The sequence below is a fragment of the Anser brachyrhynchus genome (genome assembly GCF_964034855.1).
Source record: "Anser brachyrhynchus genome assembly, chromosome: 19".
Classification (NCBI taxonomy): Eukaryota; Metazoa; Chordata; class Aves; order Anseriformes; family Anatidae; genus Anser; species Anser brachyrhynchus.
Window position 1 is genome coordinate 3,686,584 of NC_137712.1, and position 14,760 is coordinate 3,701,343.

A 14,760-nucleotide genomic window follows, 5' to 3' on the forward strand; every position below is an offset into this window, starting at 1 on the left:
TTTATCCTGTCTACTCCCTCACATCCCATCTCCTCTCCTTTCCCGGGGACGCGTTACTTCTTGTCACCCTCCTTCGAATAATTCCTCCCTGTTGATTGCTGCACCTCCTTGGAGAAGGTTTAACGAGACCAACAATCGAGGGCAAATTTACAATCAGCTTTCTGAACTTTGGGCAAATTTAGGCTGCAAAGCGAGAGCAGCCGGGCTGGGAGCTGCCCGGAGAGCTCGGGGAGCGCTTGTGGGGTGCAGGTGGAGCTGCTGCCCCCTGCTCCCCTCCTGGGCATCCCCCGTCCCTTCAGCCTCACCTCTGCTTGTGGAGCTGGGGAAGGGATTAGAACAAAAAGCAATGAATCTTTTCTCAGATTTATTTATTTATTTATTTTTTCCAGTGGGAGACACTGGGGTTTCCAATTCCACAAAAAAAACACACAAAAAAACCCACAAAACAAACAAACAAACAAATTTATTTTTTTCTTTTGACAAGGAGAAGCAGATTTTCTGACTCTTCCCACTGGTGAAATCGATTGCCAAAATGGGACGTTTTGCAGCTGGGGCTTTGAGTAAACTCCAACAAATTCTTTTAAAACAAGCAAACAAACAATACTTTTTTTTATTATTATTTCTTTTCTTTTTTTTTTTTTCTTTTTAAGAAACGCATCTCAGGGCTGAGGAAAGGAGGAGAGCAGAGGTTTTATTTTTTCTTTTGTGTGTGTTTGGGGAAGCTATGCTGCTCCTGTCGCACACGCCATCGCCTTTATCTCTCTGTGGCCGCCGTGGGGTTTGATCACAGCTGGGAGCCTGTAAGCCGCTTGTAATCTCACAATATTCATAAATAAATGTGCATGTCCCCGCGCCTTTGTCCAATCCTTTTTTATCCGGTGCCTGGGGGGAGATGCTGGCACCGGGGTGGGGGGGGGACTAACCCCTCACTGCACACTGGGGCCAGGACCAAGCAGACAGGACCCATCCAAGAGGTTATTTCGGGGGCTTTGCAAAGCAAAAGTGCGGGGTTGGAGCTGGGCTGGGGGCTTTGTCCAGGACCCCTGGGCTCGTGTGCAGCCCCGTGGGCATGCCGTCAACCCAGCCCCGCTCCGGGGCCATCCGTCCGAGGCTCAGCACCTCCCGGGGGCTCCGCTCCCAGCAAAGCTGCGGCCGTGCTGCGTCTGCCGATCGTTCCGGTAACGCTCTCAGTGCAAACGCCAACGGTGTCATCGGTGATTGATATATTTGCTAATTGAGGCTTTCGCTTGGGCTGGTAGCTGGAGTGTTTTATTTCCTTTATTATTTCGTGTTATCTGATGATTGGCATATTTGCGGCAGCGCTTCTTTAATCTGATATAGCAATGTGCCCCGGGGAGGTGGTGGCGTGCAGCGGCCGCGGGGATGAGCTGCTCTGCCTTGCCCTCGCTGCAGGGGGAGGCTCACGGCAGGGAAGGGGCTGCCCGTGCCTCAGTTTCCCTCCTGGTGAAAGGTAACTCAAATACCTAATGAGAAGGTGCACTGAGAGTTAATGACGCCCCGCAGTGCTGCAGTAAAACAGAGCCCTGGCAAAGGTCGACGCTGGGAAGGAGAGAAATATTTGGCTGTTTTTACCTGGGCAGGGGGGTTGTCTGGTCAAACATCTAATGAAGTAAAGGAGTGCTCCAGAAATGCCCCGGGTGGAGCAAGAGGGGAAGCTGCCGCCTCCTTCAGATCTCAGCACAAACTGGCTAAATTAGCCCTCAGCTGGAGAGCGCAAATTTTCCTCCAGCACCCCAGGTTGATGGGTGGCTGCTGTACAATGCCGTGCCCGTGCTCAGCGCCCTGCCACGGCGCTGCCTTGCCGGACGACGGGCAGCGGGCTCGGCTCCTTTCAACGCAGCGCTTTGCTTTTTTTCCAACACCTTTGTTCGAAAACGTACGCCGGTGCCAGGAGGCAGCGAGGCTCTGCACTCGCTTAAACCACCAATTAAATAATGATAATCCCTTGAACGGCGTCCAGACCTAAACCCCACTGCCCGCCTTGGAGGGGCACCAAGAACAGCATCTGCGCTCCCTGCCCTGGAGAGCTCATCAAGCACCAGCCCCTGCCGTGCTCACCGGGGGGCTGCCCGCAGGAGCAGGGCACGGCTGGCATCTCATTCCCCTAAATGAATGCTGGGACCTGGTTTTATTAACCAGGCGAGCGCGGCGAGGCCGGGAGCTCCGGGCAGCTGTCTGCGGCCACGCCAGCGTGCCAGGGCTCAGCGTTAGCGCCCATCTGGTGACCGGCGTGACAGCGCCCGCCTGCCTCTCTGCTTGCGGAGAGGGGAAGCGCGTTTGCATTGCTGGGGTAGGAAATCAGTAAATCAAACGCGGCTGCTCGAGCTGGGGAGCAGAGGCAATTTTCTTTCGGCGCAGGCCCATCTGCCACGCTTTGAGAGCACGACCGGCTCCTGCGCTGAGGCAGGAGGAGGCAGTGGGGTGGTGGTGCCCAGGCGGGTGGCCGCAGGGGGGATGCGATGCTGGGCTCACCCATCCCAGCCCTGCTCCCTTCACACCCCGGGGTGCTCCAGATCCATGCCGCTCGGTCAGGACAGCCGCCTCCCTTCACCCCTGATGGCTTTTCTCTGCAGATCGAGGCCAGTAACAAGCTGTAAATGAGACATAACGAAGCGTGCCGTGCCCTTGGCAGCGTCCGGTCCTCGCACGGCAGCTGCGGGGCTGGGCAGCCCACGGCGTGCTCGGGGCCACGCAGCCTCGTCCCGTGAGCAAGCGGTGGGTTAGCAGCGAGCAGGGGGGGGGGGAGAGCAGGCGGCCAGCCTCGCCTGCAAGGCAGCAAACATGCAGAGGTCAATTTAAGCCAGCACCCTCTGGGGAGGGCTGTGTCTGCAGCCAAACCCGACCAAAGGATCTCCAGAGCCCACCTGGCGCGTTCGTGCTCGGAGAGGCGATGCTCACCACCACCCTGGGCTGGCCGGCTTCCCAAAACACACACGGGCACCCCCAGGAGAGCAGCAGGATGTGCAAAACCTGCAGCGTGCTTTGAAAGGCGACCTCTCTCCAGAGCGCCCGACACCCCAGCACTTAGTGGTGCCGACTGTCATCGCTGCCTAATCGAGTGCAGCTGATAAATGGGGAGTGGGAACCTAAAGGCTTCGCAGCTCCGGGAAAGAGCAGGTTGCCATGGAGATGCCAGCTTTTTTCTTTTTCTTTTTTATCCCCCCCCCTCCCTCCCTTTCCCCCTCTTTGGGGTGGAACAGGAGGAGCCTGGCAGGCTGCTGGGGGGATTTATTAGCTCCAAAATGGGCCACGGTTCAGGAACGGGGAGAAATACTGCCGCCGTGAGCGGGGCCCTGATGTACGAGCCGCGCTCTGCGGGAGGGCGTAAATCAGCGCTGGGCAAACACCGGGGCAGCGCGGCGCGAAGCCGCTCACCCACCTCACCTCGTCCGCAGAGGGGCTCCGCGGAAAACCCCTCAGGGATTTCGTGCAGCCGCTGCTGATCAAGGCATAACGAAGGAGGGGAAGAGGAGGGCAGACATCTTAAAACCAGCAGGGTACGGCCCTGGTCTGGTTTGGATTCCCCAGGGCCGGGCATCATTCTGGGTGCCAGCCCAGAGCTGTTTTTTTTTGGGGGGTGGTCATTTCTGCACGAACCTCACTGGGTTTTGGTCAGGTCTTGCTGGTGCTATCCCGTTGGCTCTATGGACGTTCCCTTGGGGTCAGGACATATGCAGCAGCCTGGGAGCTGCTTCGGTACCAGCAAGGGCTGTGTGGGGCAGCTCTGCATTGAGCTCTACGTTTCCCACCCCTGGGGTTAGGGCCGTGTCCCAAAAGGGCTGGGGGAGGCTGGCGGGACCCCACCTGCTCCCCACCATCCTGCTCCTGGGTCCCCACCTCCCTGCCTGCCTCCTGCCAGCCCTGCTCAGGCTGTGAGGCATCATCTCCTTAGCGACTTGTTTCTCAGCTCGTACCAGTGCTCTTGGAATAATTACCCCGAGTAGACTAATGAAAGGAAACAAGAAATCCCTTAGGGGCAGCGTGCAGGGGGGCGGTGGGGAGATGGCACTCACTCGCAATGAACCCCGGCCTGGAGGTGTCTGATCCATCCCTGCTGCTCCCAACAGTAAGGACGGGCTCAGCACCAGAAGTGGGAAAGCACTGGACACCCTCACGTCCCTCCAGACCCCTTCAGCCCCTTTCCCCTGAGAACCCCACTGACTACTCTCTGTGCATCTGGTCTGCTGGCGGCTCCAGCCCTGTTGCTGCCCTGGTTCCAGGAGACTGGAGCTGCCATAAGGGAGCTTTTCCCAAAAAAAAGAGAGGGTAACAGGTAAATAAATGGGTTTACCAGAGTGCCTTCAAGTTTTTATCCTCTTATTTCAAGTGCTGGGAAAAGAAAATGCTGATCAATCTTGAAAGAACAATATAAAGAAGAAGAGAAGATTACTGGGGAGGATGCTTGAGGATTCACAGCCACGAGCTGGTGTAGAGGCACGTAATGCCTAACATCTAATCCGAACCTCTTCCTAATCACCAGCTGCTGGAATACATTTGTTTCGGGTTCCCAGGGTGGCTCTTCTTTCGCAGCTCAGCCACAGCTCTCATGAATTTGCAGCGGCAGGGCCACGTCTGGCTGCCGGAGCGAGCGGCTCCGCGCCTGGCACCCGTTTGGGCTGGGGCTGCGGGGAGCTGGGACCCCCCCCCCCCCCGGGCACCTGTGAGGCGTTTGCTGGGGTTTGGGCAGAAAGATGATGGCACTGGAGGGGCGTTTGCTTTCTGAACCACGTTCTTCCCTTACTTCATCACTCGTCTTTCTTTTTCCAGAGTTCTTCTATACGTTTTAGGCGCTGGGAGTGTCCCAAATTGAGCCGATTTTGCACCATGAGCCGTGGACGGGGCCGCAGGGCCAGCAGCACCTCGCGGGTGGCAGGGGAGCTCTGCAGAGCCCGGGTCCTGGTGAGAGCAGCAGCAGCCTCCCAGAAATGAGTGGAGCTATGTTGCTTTCCATCCAGCTCGGAGCATAAAGAATACCAGGCCAGATGGTAAATTGTGTGCGCTCCTGAAAACAACAGTAATGGATGCTGGGCTTGAACGGGGCTTTGGTGCTGTTAATATATCTCCAAAATGACCCTGCTTGCAGGAGCTCAGACACGAGCTGCCGTCTGCCCACTGCGGGCACGGCACAGCTTTCGGGTTTAACATTAAAACACCTGCATGGGTGTGAAGGAGGAGAAACCCCCTGGAGCACGAAGCTGGTGATGGGTAAAGTCAGCACGTTTTGGGCTGGGATCAGTCGTCTGACCTCGATTTGCTTCGTGTCCTGGGGTAAGTCCCCGACCTGCTGTGTGCTGCCGCCCCTCCCGCATAGCAGGAGGCAGCAGCGGAGGGTGGCCAGGGCTCGGGGTGCCAGAGCTGGGACCTTGGCTGTGAAAGCTCCAGATCGTGTTGGTTCCAGCAGGCACCGGCTATCCCAGCAAGGCTCTGCGCCTTCCTGGTGCTTTAGCACAATTAACTAATTAGCAGTCAGTGCCCCGTCACAGGCTCGCACCACACGTCAGACATTACCTGGCATGTCTGCAGTTATCCTCTCATTTCTAATTTATTTATGATGGACACATATAGAGGAACATGAACTCAGGAGCCTGTGTGCATGGTCCTGGGCTGAGGTTCAGCTGCACAAGGCTCAGGGGAAGCACTCGGAGCCAGGAGGCACAGCAAACACCCTCCGCCTCGCTGGGTGCCCTCTGCGGAGCGGAGCAGAGTCCGTCCTTCCCTGCTGGGACAGAAAGACGGCTTCCCCCTGTGGGGTCCTGGGGTTTGCAGACTGGGGCAGCCCCTCTCCGAAGCTACGTGCTGCCCCCCTCATTTAAGGACTTCACCCAAAATCGTAGCTGGGAGATGGTTTGGGGTCTGACCTCCAGGGATCACGTCCTGCTGTATCCGTGCGGGCTGGGCGCACGCACGGCTCTGCCTCCAGACCTTGGTCCAAAGGAGCTGGCTCAGAGCCATCGCTAAAATCTGCTGCACCGCCCTGAAATATGGATCGAGCTGGTGAAGAGATTGGTTCCAAAGGGCATACATCAACATTTCTCCAATGCCTTGCGGCAGTTAAAGTGAAGCCGTTCCCCGGGGACACACGGGAGCTGCCGGAGAGGAGCAGAGCTGGTGCCTCGCCCAGATTGGGTCCGTCCTTTTGGGAAGAGCACCAGCCCAGCCCCGCGTCCCTCTGGGCTGCAGCCAGGAGCTATCATTAGTGTGCTCAAAGCATTACCCTGCCCTCGGAGTTCTCACTGTTTTAGGACCAACGCCGACACCCCTGGTGTCTCCTGATCCGTATTGGTGGATTACTCAGCTTCCCAGGAAAAGCCTCATTACACAGCTTACCCCCTGTTTCATTACACGGTTTACCCTGGGCTCCTCCAGCCCCCGCCGCTGCTCCCCTGCGACGCCACGCTGCAGGGGGCTGCAGGAAGGGACCCCCGGCTCTCTGCATCACTGTGGCTGCTCCGGCTCCGGGGGGGGTGTTAATGAATTAACCCCAGCGCTGCCCAGCGAGCTGCTCTGACCGCTGGCCCCTTTATGAGATGCAGAAAGCGCTCGGCTGCTTTTTGCCTTTTGCCCCTGCGTTTCTCTCCCTGCTGTGCAGGCGTCCAAAGGTGGCATCGGTATCGGGATTGGGATCGGGATTGGGATTGGGATTGGGATTGGGATTGTCGCTCTCCCTCCTGGCTTTGCTGACACCAACGCCCGTGTGCCCAAGTCCCAGGCAGTCGGGGGGGTAAGCGTGCCCACCCAGCAGCCAGCCAGCCTGCATTAGGCCTGATTGCCCTCGTTCGCTCTTTGATGAAAGCAGACAAAGTCACCTCTCTTTTGTGCGACGCGTGTGTTGTTTTTGCTTTATTTTTTATTTGTTTCTTCCCTTATAAAACTCATGTGAATAGGCCAGATGCGGTTTCCATAGCAACCCTCGCTCTTCCAGCAGCAGATGCTGGAAAAGGGTTTTTCAGTTTAATCCTCCTGGAAATCTCCCCAGCAGAGGCTGCTGGTATAAGATGATACTAAGAGATGCACAGCAGCGGCGGCTGGCGTATTTTAAATCCCATGTGCTTCTTTTTGCGTGAGGAGCCTGCCCTTTCACCCCCTTGGAAATGGCACACGTCACGGTAAGAGCAGCAAACCTACCCTGATGCCTCCTCTCACCTTTCAGCCGCGCTGCTTCCAGGGCACTTCCCGGTGGCTGGGATGGGAGCACAGCATCCTGCAGCACGGTGCTTGCCAAACGGGGCAGCTGCCTTGGTCACCCCTGCCCAGCTCACCCCCAAACACCCCCAGCGTTCAGCACACAGCTTGGGACATAAGAGAGACCCCCCCCTTACTGAAGAAAAAAGAAAAAAAAATCCTCAGGACTTAGCATGAGTGCTTCCAATTTTCTGCCCACGGATCAGTCACTTGTGCATGCCGTGGTCATGTTGTAGCAGACGTATTAATGCCTTTTGCCACCAAAACTGACCCGTTCTGGCTCCACAAGGATGCACACACCTCATTTTGTGCTCTGTGAGTGGGGCTCTAAACGCAGGCACCTGCCCCTGTCCCCATCACGCTCCGTCTCACTCTCTAGATTGCGTTGCTGCAGCCGCATCAATCAGGCTCCTTAAGGGGAGGGATGGAGAAGGCAGGATTTCAGCTCTGCTTGTTTAACAAAAGTATATCCACTTAGGAAAAAAAAAAAAAAAAGCTTGGAATCAGAAGCTGAAATTTATCTAGTGCAGAGTGAGCTGTTCAGCTTCTCTCTCCAGAAAACAATCCTGTAGAATTTGACTGAAAGTAACAGCCATGTTTTTTTTTTTTTTTTAATAATTATTTTTATTTAACAGTTTTGGGTTAGGTTTAGGCATAGCAGGAAAGATTACTCTGATGAATTCTAACTCAGTTTAATTATAGGAGTTGAAACTGAGTCAATTCCCCGCTCTCCAGCGCAGAACTGCACAGAAAAGCAACGTGCTGATTCGAGTCAATCTGCTTTAGCCACGCAGCTCCTAAAGGGAGGTTTTGGTGTGTCCTGCAATCTTGGCCTCCTGAACCTCAGAGCTGACGGGTGGTGGCAGGTTCCTGCAGGAAAAGCGGGCTAAGTTTCACGTCTCATTGCAGCAGGAGTACGGCGGCACCCTCGCAGGATCAGGCTTCGAGCTGCCCCAGGCAGAGGCAAACCGCCCGGCCATCTCAGGCTCTCGGGAGCTTTCTTAAAAGAGTAAAAGAGGTAATTGCAGCAAAGTGATTGTGACGCAATGTGTGGGCCCAGATGCTCTTCCCAGACAACCTGTCCCTTGATCCCCCACCCGTGTGTGCCTGAGCTCCGGTCCCAGCACAGCCCTCGCCCCTCCGGGTGCACCGCACGGGGTAAAAGCCTCCAGCCTGGGCACGGATGCTCTTGCAGGGCTGTGGACTGCATGATCCCTCTGCAGGCTGAGAAATGGAAATGAGTTAAGAGCAGAAACCGGAAGAAACTGGGATTAACAACTCAAATCTGATCAGGAGTCAGAACATTTGCAATTCAGTGCAAAGCTCCGCTCCAGTTCCTATCTGTTTGCTTTCCATCAAGAGCAACCTTCTTCTTGTGATTAAGCTGTGGAGGTAGGGATCTGGACTCCTGGGCTCTGTTCTTAACTCTACCATTAATTTGCTGCGTTTCTTCGGAGAGGTCACATATGATTAAACATCCAGAGCTGGTGCAGGCTCAAAATTCCCACTGACGTCACGGGGACAAAAGGTTTTCAGCACAGGTGGAAAAATCCAGCCTTTAATGCTTCCTTTGCTCCAGCTTCCCGGGCACAAAACCCTCCCACCCTGTGCCATGGATGGGTTTATTTAGGTTTATGGAAAGGTGCTCACAGCATTCTTCTGGCTTGCTGGGATGACGAATAAAAGGGAGACGAGCACCGTGGAGCCAACCTGCTGAAAAAAAACCCCACCAGTTGGTTACTGGGACCTGAGCTCCGTCTGGTGCGGGGAAGGGGAGACCGTGGGGGGCAGGCACAGCCCAGCGGGCAGCTGGGATCCAAACGTGCCCTCCATGAGATGCTGGCAGGGGCGGTTTACCCGTTATTGGCATGGTCACCATGTCCCCAAATACCACACCATGACAAGTGCTGAGCAGATAATTGCTCATGCCAGCGTGGACAGGAGAGCAAACGGCCCCCAGCTGCGTCAGAGAAGACGCAGCCCCACATTTAAGGCTCTGCTGCCAGAGCCCACTTGTTTGGAAAGCAGCAGTGCCTGACCCCCTGGCTGTAGACCATGGGCTTTCTCGCAGATAAATGGCATCCACTTCAAGCTCTGCTCTCTTCTTTCCTTTGTGTTTTTTTTTTTTTTTTTTTCTTGATGTGTTTGCCTGGCAGAGGTGCGGTGAGATCACGGCAAATTGTCCCATCATTCTGATTGTCAATCATCCCTTGTCAAAGTGACAAACAGAATAAATCCCCGTCCAGAAAAGCACTGTATCTGCATACCTGGCCTTCAGAAAGGGCAACGGGCTGCTAAGAAAACACAGTTTTAGTCGCCTGGTTTGGTTTGTGCACAGCTTCTGGGGCATCGCCACGGGTTGGGCACCGTAGCACTGTCTGTCCTTTTATTTCTGAGGGGCTGTTAGGAGCAATTAAATATAAGGATGATGTTTATCCCCTTTCCAGGTATCTATCATGGATTCCAAAGTAGATGCTTTTTGCTCTGGGAGAAAGACCTGGCATTAGGAGCTGCAGGGACAAGACTGTCAGAGCCCCCAGTAAAACAGCCCCTGGCTTTGGGGAGACCAGGACTGGGGTGGCACAGAGCATCCTGTGTGGGGAGCATCCCATATGCAGAGCATCCCGTGCACTGAGTGTCCCATGCACTGAGCACCCCATGCATTGAGCATCCCATGTGCTGAGCATCCCATGTACAGAACACGCTGGGGTGCTCAGCCCTGTGTGGGTCAGGGCTGAACATCCTCCCCAGTAGCCAAGGGCTGAGGTTTAGGGAAAGAGGCGGAAAGGAGCAAAATGGCAGCACGTTTATTGCCATCAAAATCAAACAAAATTCATTTGTTTGAGCATTGTGGATGTCCCAGGGAACTCCCCGCTCCAGATGGCATTTGTATATGAATTCTCTGGGGTGTGCTTCGATCCACAGCTCTGAGCTATGTTTGAAGGATGCAAGTCCACGGTGTAACCGAAGTATAGCTCACAGGAACCTTGCAAAAGGAGGCAAGTCTTCCAGCCTAAACAAAACAATTACAAAAAGATACTTTTTTTCTGTGTCAAACTGTGCTCCGTAACCCAGAGTTCTCTAAAAAAAAAAAAAAGAAAAAAGAGAGAGAGCAAGAGAAAAAAGCAAAAGGCAGCAGAGGGGCAGCCTGTAGCTGAAGCATGCAGCCAGCTCCCACTTAGCATTATTTATCATCAATGATCTCCAGGCTGGGCCATGATGCATAATTCATTTTCCTTTCGGAGGCTGCATCTCGAACGGAGCGGCGCCTCGCGCCTCCCTGCCGCAGCCGAGCTGCGTCCTGGCTCCTCCAAAAAAGCAACGCGGGCACCTCAGCCTGCGGGCCCTTGGCCTCTTCTTGTGAATACGACGGTCTGGCGGGGGCTGCTGCTAGGTTTATCCCTGCGTGCGTTGCCCCTGGGTGCCTGTTCCCCCTGCTGCGTCGCTCAGGTCTGTGCGTGCAGCTCTGGTTGTACAGGGACACCGAGGGAGCTGAGCTGAGCTCCACGGGCTCAGGAGCAGGCTGAGAGCTGCTGGAAAGAGGGAGCAGAGCCAGGTCCCGGTGCTAGGCTCTGCCCCAATCCCCGCTGGTCCTGAGCTCAGCATCTGCCCTGGGGGACACGGGACCGCATCCCCTCCCTGGACGTGCAGGGCAGAAGGAGAAGGAAGGAGGAAAGAGGAGCCAGCAGCCTTTTATTCTGGGGCCCACTTGCAAACGTTCTCTAAAAGACCGGTAAATAATTAATAGCTGTTATAAGCATATTGCAGACACGAGGAATTTTTGCTGCAGATGGTCACAAGGACGTTGTCAGCAAGCTATTGACTGGAGGGCTGCATAATCCGTCGCCATCGACTGGCCGTTTATTAAGACATCTATTCATTAACTCTTAATGGACAACGAGCAGAAGTTTAATATAAAATAGAATGGCTGCAGCCCCCCAGCATGGCTCTGCTTTGCACCGGGGAGTAAAAGTTGTGTCCTCTGTTGCAGGGAAATGGGAATCAAGCACAAACGGTGAAGGGTGAAAGGTGATAGTGGCCAAATTGTTCCCAAAATCTGGGTCAGAGACGGAACCAGAGCCTCCAACTCCCCCTCCCGAGCGCCAGGAGCCATCCGAAGGCAGGTGCCTGGGTGTCTTTCCCAGATCAATTCCCCTTCACTTAACTTTGTCTCCTCAGGGCAGACGTCTTGTTCCACCAGGAACGATAAATATATCCCACCAGGCAGGACCCACAAGTTTTCAGAGGCATTTCCAAAGCCCGGAGGAAGTGTCCGCCCAACGACTGGGCATACTGGTTGTTACTGGTTTCTCTCCCAGGTCACCAATTACTGCTGGGTGGGTTTGCACGGTGACTGGGGGAGTTCACAGCCAGCAAAGGGAGCAGAGGAAGAGCTCCGGATGGTTCCTTCCTGCAGAGCAGGAAGACACTGATGATTTATTTCACTCTCTCTCTAAGGTAATTATGTACCTAGGCAGTCTTAAAACGTGTATTTCTTTTCTCCGGCAGACCAGAACAGCCTCTTTGGTTCCAGTCTAGCAAATAAATATGTATTTACACACTTTATTAAGATAGGTATTACTTTCCCAGAAGACTGGCATAACTCTTCCACTCGGGTATTTTATGGAAAAGTGTATTTGCACATTAGTCTGAAATATATGTGATGGGCAAGACGGACCACAGCAGCCTCGGCCATCGCAGAGCGGTGCTCAACGAGAGGTGTATGGGGCCGTGGGTGCCGTGGGTGCCGTGGGTGCTGTGGGTGCAGCCCCCACCTGCAGCTTCCCCAGGACCGTACGCAGCACATGCAGCTCCGGCTCAGCAGGAGATGTCCTTGCCACGCTCTGAGCTTTTCTCAAAATTCCAAAAATTCAGCAGTAAAATATCCAGCCAGCTCCAATGCTGAGGAAGGCGGGTGAAGTTTGGGAGAGGTTGTGCAGGGATCACAGTACCTGCTGCGGCACAACCTCAGTACCGAAGCATCCAGTAGTAGCATCGTGCCCAGATCGACCTGACGAGGAAGCTGTCCGTAGTATGTTAATTCCAATATAATTTCATAAATCTGCTTAACTGTGAACCTCAATGCATTTAACACACATTAGTAGGTAATTGCAATTAATTTCTGGACAAAACACACATCTGACACTGGCAGGACAGCTGCTCTGGTGGCGGGCAACTGTCCGCAGGCGTGCAGGGCAGGATGGAGATGCTGTTCGGCCTCATCCCGGCACAGCCCTGCGCCGTGTCCCACCGCTGCTGCAGCAACAATATCTCAAATTTGGAATATCTCAGATCGAAAACGTGGGATCTGAGCTGTCCCTAGGGGAAGTTTAATAAGAAATGGCCATCAGGTGAGTAATCTTAAAACAAAGTGAAACGCAGGAAGGAGAGGCGGCTGCTAGGGGCGCACAGCACCGCACCAGCCCCATGACACGGGTGAGGAGCGCCTTGGGCTTGGTGCTGGTGTGGGCTGGGAGCCTGGAAGGGGCTGGGAGCCAGGAGCAGGCTGATATTTGCTCTGCTGCTCTGCCAAAGGGGCCAGGGAAGACCTCAGGCAGGCCATATGTGCCGCCATCCAATAAATGGTCACTTGCCGCATCAGCTGCTTGCTCTGAGATACCTTGAAGTGGCTTTTTGGGGGTCACAAGCCCTGCTGACTTCCCTCTTCATGCTGTTGACAGCCATCAGCCTTTCCTAACAGGGCAGCATCCGTCCCCTCATCCCAGCCACGCTGTCGCTTTCAGCAAAACATCTCCACATGTGCCTGATATTAAGCAATGACTGGCTTTAAGGGAACTATCTCATCTCCTTTAAATTAAGCATATGATTGGGTTTTGGCTAGATTGGGGCCTTGGGCCTTAATCTCTTTATGCCCCACTTTTTCAATCTGCAAAATAGTAATTATCTCCTTCATGGGGCTAAATTAATTTCCCATATTTCACTGATGCTCATTTTGGCAATATGCAGGTTGCCATTCTCCCAGAGACTGCAATTTGCATGCTGCTCAGCAAATTATGTATTATATATCCACATACACACATACACACGCACACAAATCTAAGCCTCAGGGGAAAAAAACCTAAATGCCACAATGGCCGAGACAGGATGTAAGCAATAACAGTAAGGATAACAAAAATGCAATTCAGGGATTCAGAGGATTTAGTGGATGGAGAATAGGCTGGGTTGCATAAAAAAAAGGTAAGAAACTCAACTGAGTTAGGAAGTAATGAAAAGACTAATGAATATCAAACAGGATGGAAGAGCTTAATTAAGAATTAACTTTTTTCAAGTACAGCCTGGGAGAGCCGGCTGTTGTCAGTGCAGAGGACAAGGAAAGAAACAAAGATATTGTTTTCAGCCCATTTGTGAATGCCAGGGGAAAAGGAATGGCAAAGGAAGTTTGCGCAAAAGAAACTGGGGCAGTCTCTGTTTTACGGGACTTGGAGGTGTGTGGATCTGGGGAGAAGGAACAGACGTCACGTGTTTTGGGGCAAACGTGAAAAGGAGAAGGTTTTTACTTTGCCAATAAGTGAGGATATGGCCCAGGGCATGGCCATTCTGGGACACTGCAACACACATGAAATGTCAGAGCTGATCTGGGGACACGAGCATCTCGCCTGGGTGCGGGCACCTGGCTGGGCCCCCGAGCCCAGCCGGGCTTTTGGTGCCCCTGGGATTTATTGCACAATTTTCTGCACATGCAGGGATCCAACACATGGCTACAATGCATTGAAAAAGAAAATCCTTTCCTAAAATTACTCCAGGAATTGCCCCTCTTTATCTTGCTCAAACAGCCTTGCTGCCTTTGCTCCCCAGGACTCAAAGCACGCAGCCCGCTGGGACCTGGAGGAGGTTTTGATTCTGTACCCACCACTCGGATGTTCCCTGTTTGTGCTGGGCTGAAAACAACCAAAGATTACATTAGGGATGGTGCACTGGTGCAGAAATGTTGGACAGATTAAATCTTGTTTCAGCGTGGCTCTCTATCACATCTCAGCACAGCTTTGCTGAATGATAAGGCTTGAAAGGCTGCTTGCTAGCACTCGCTGGGTTAGTAATGTTCATTGAGATAAAACCAAAGACGGTCTCCTGCTTTCTGTATTCCAGAAGGACTCATTCCATAAAAAGGTAAATAAAAAAAAAGCAAAACCTTATGGAGCAATCCTCATGGGAAGCTGTGGGATTTGACATCACAGTTTTAATTTATATTTTTTCCTACCACAGTCTGCAGAGAAAAAGGACAGGCAAGAGACCAGAAAGGAAAAAAGAGAAGTCAAAAAGTTACTCAGCAGCAGCAGCCTGGTTAAGTTTAATTCCAGTGCATTGACTCTGCACAGCTCCTTGGGGAATGAAGGAATGAAAGAAAAGGAGGAAGTGAAGCAAAATAATTGAAAGGAGTAATTCAATTTGGAAAGAATTATTCTGCTAATGATTTATGGCTTCATTAATGACTGATTGAACGAATGATTTTTTTTTTCTTCTTTTTTTTACTTATTAGGAATTAAGGCTGCTGGCTAAAAGGTTATTGGATGTCACAGCAACAGAGACTCATTTGTC

At 53.2% G+C, this 14,760-nt stretch overlaps 1 long non-coding RNA gene across 1 annotated transcript; it reads right to left on the bottom strand.

Annotated features, from left to right (window-relative positions):
• Positions 1 to 2,011: 2,011 nt before the first annotated feature.
• Positions 2,012 to 7,328, bottom strand: LOC308180279. The gene is made up of 2 exons (XR_013940860.1): positions 2,886 to 7,328; positions 2,012 to 2,786 (listed from the first exon to the last, which is right to left on the bottom strand). It is a non-coding gene; the product is annotated as an uncharacterized lncRNA (long non-coding RNA).
• Positions 7,329 to 14,760: the final 7,432 nt, after the last annotated feature.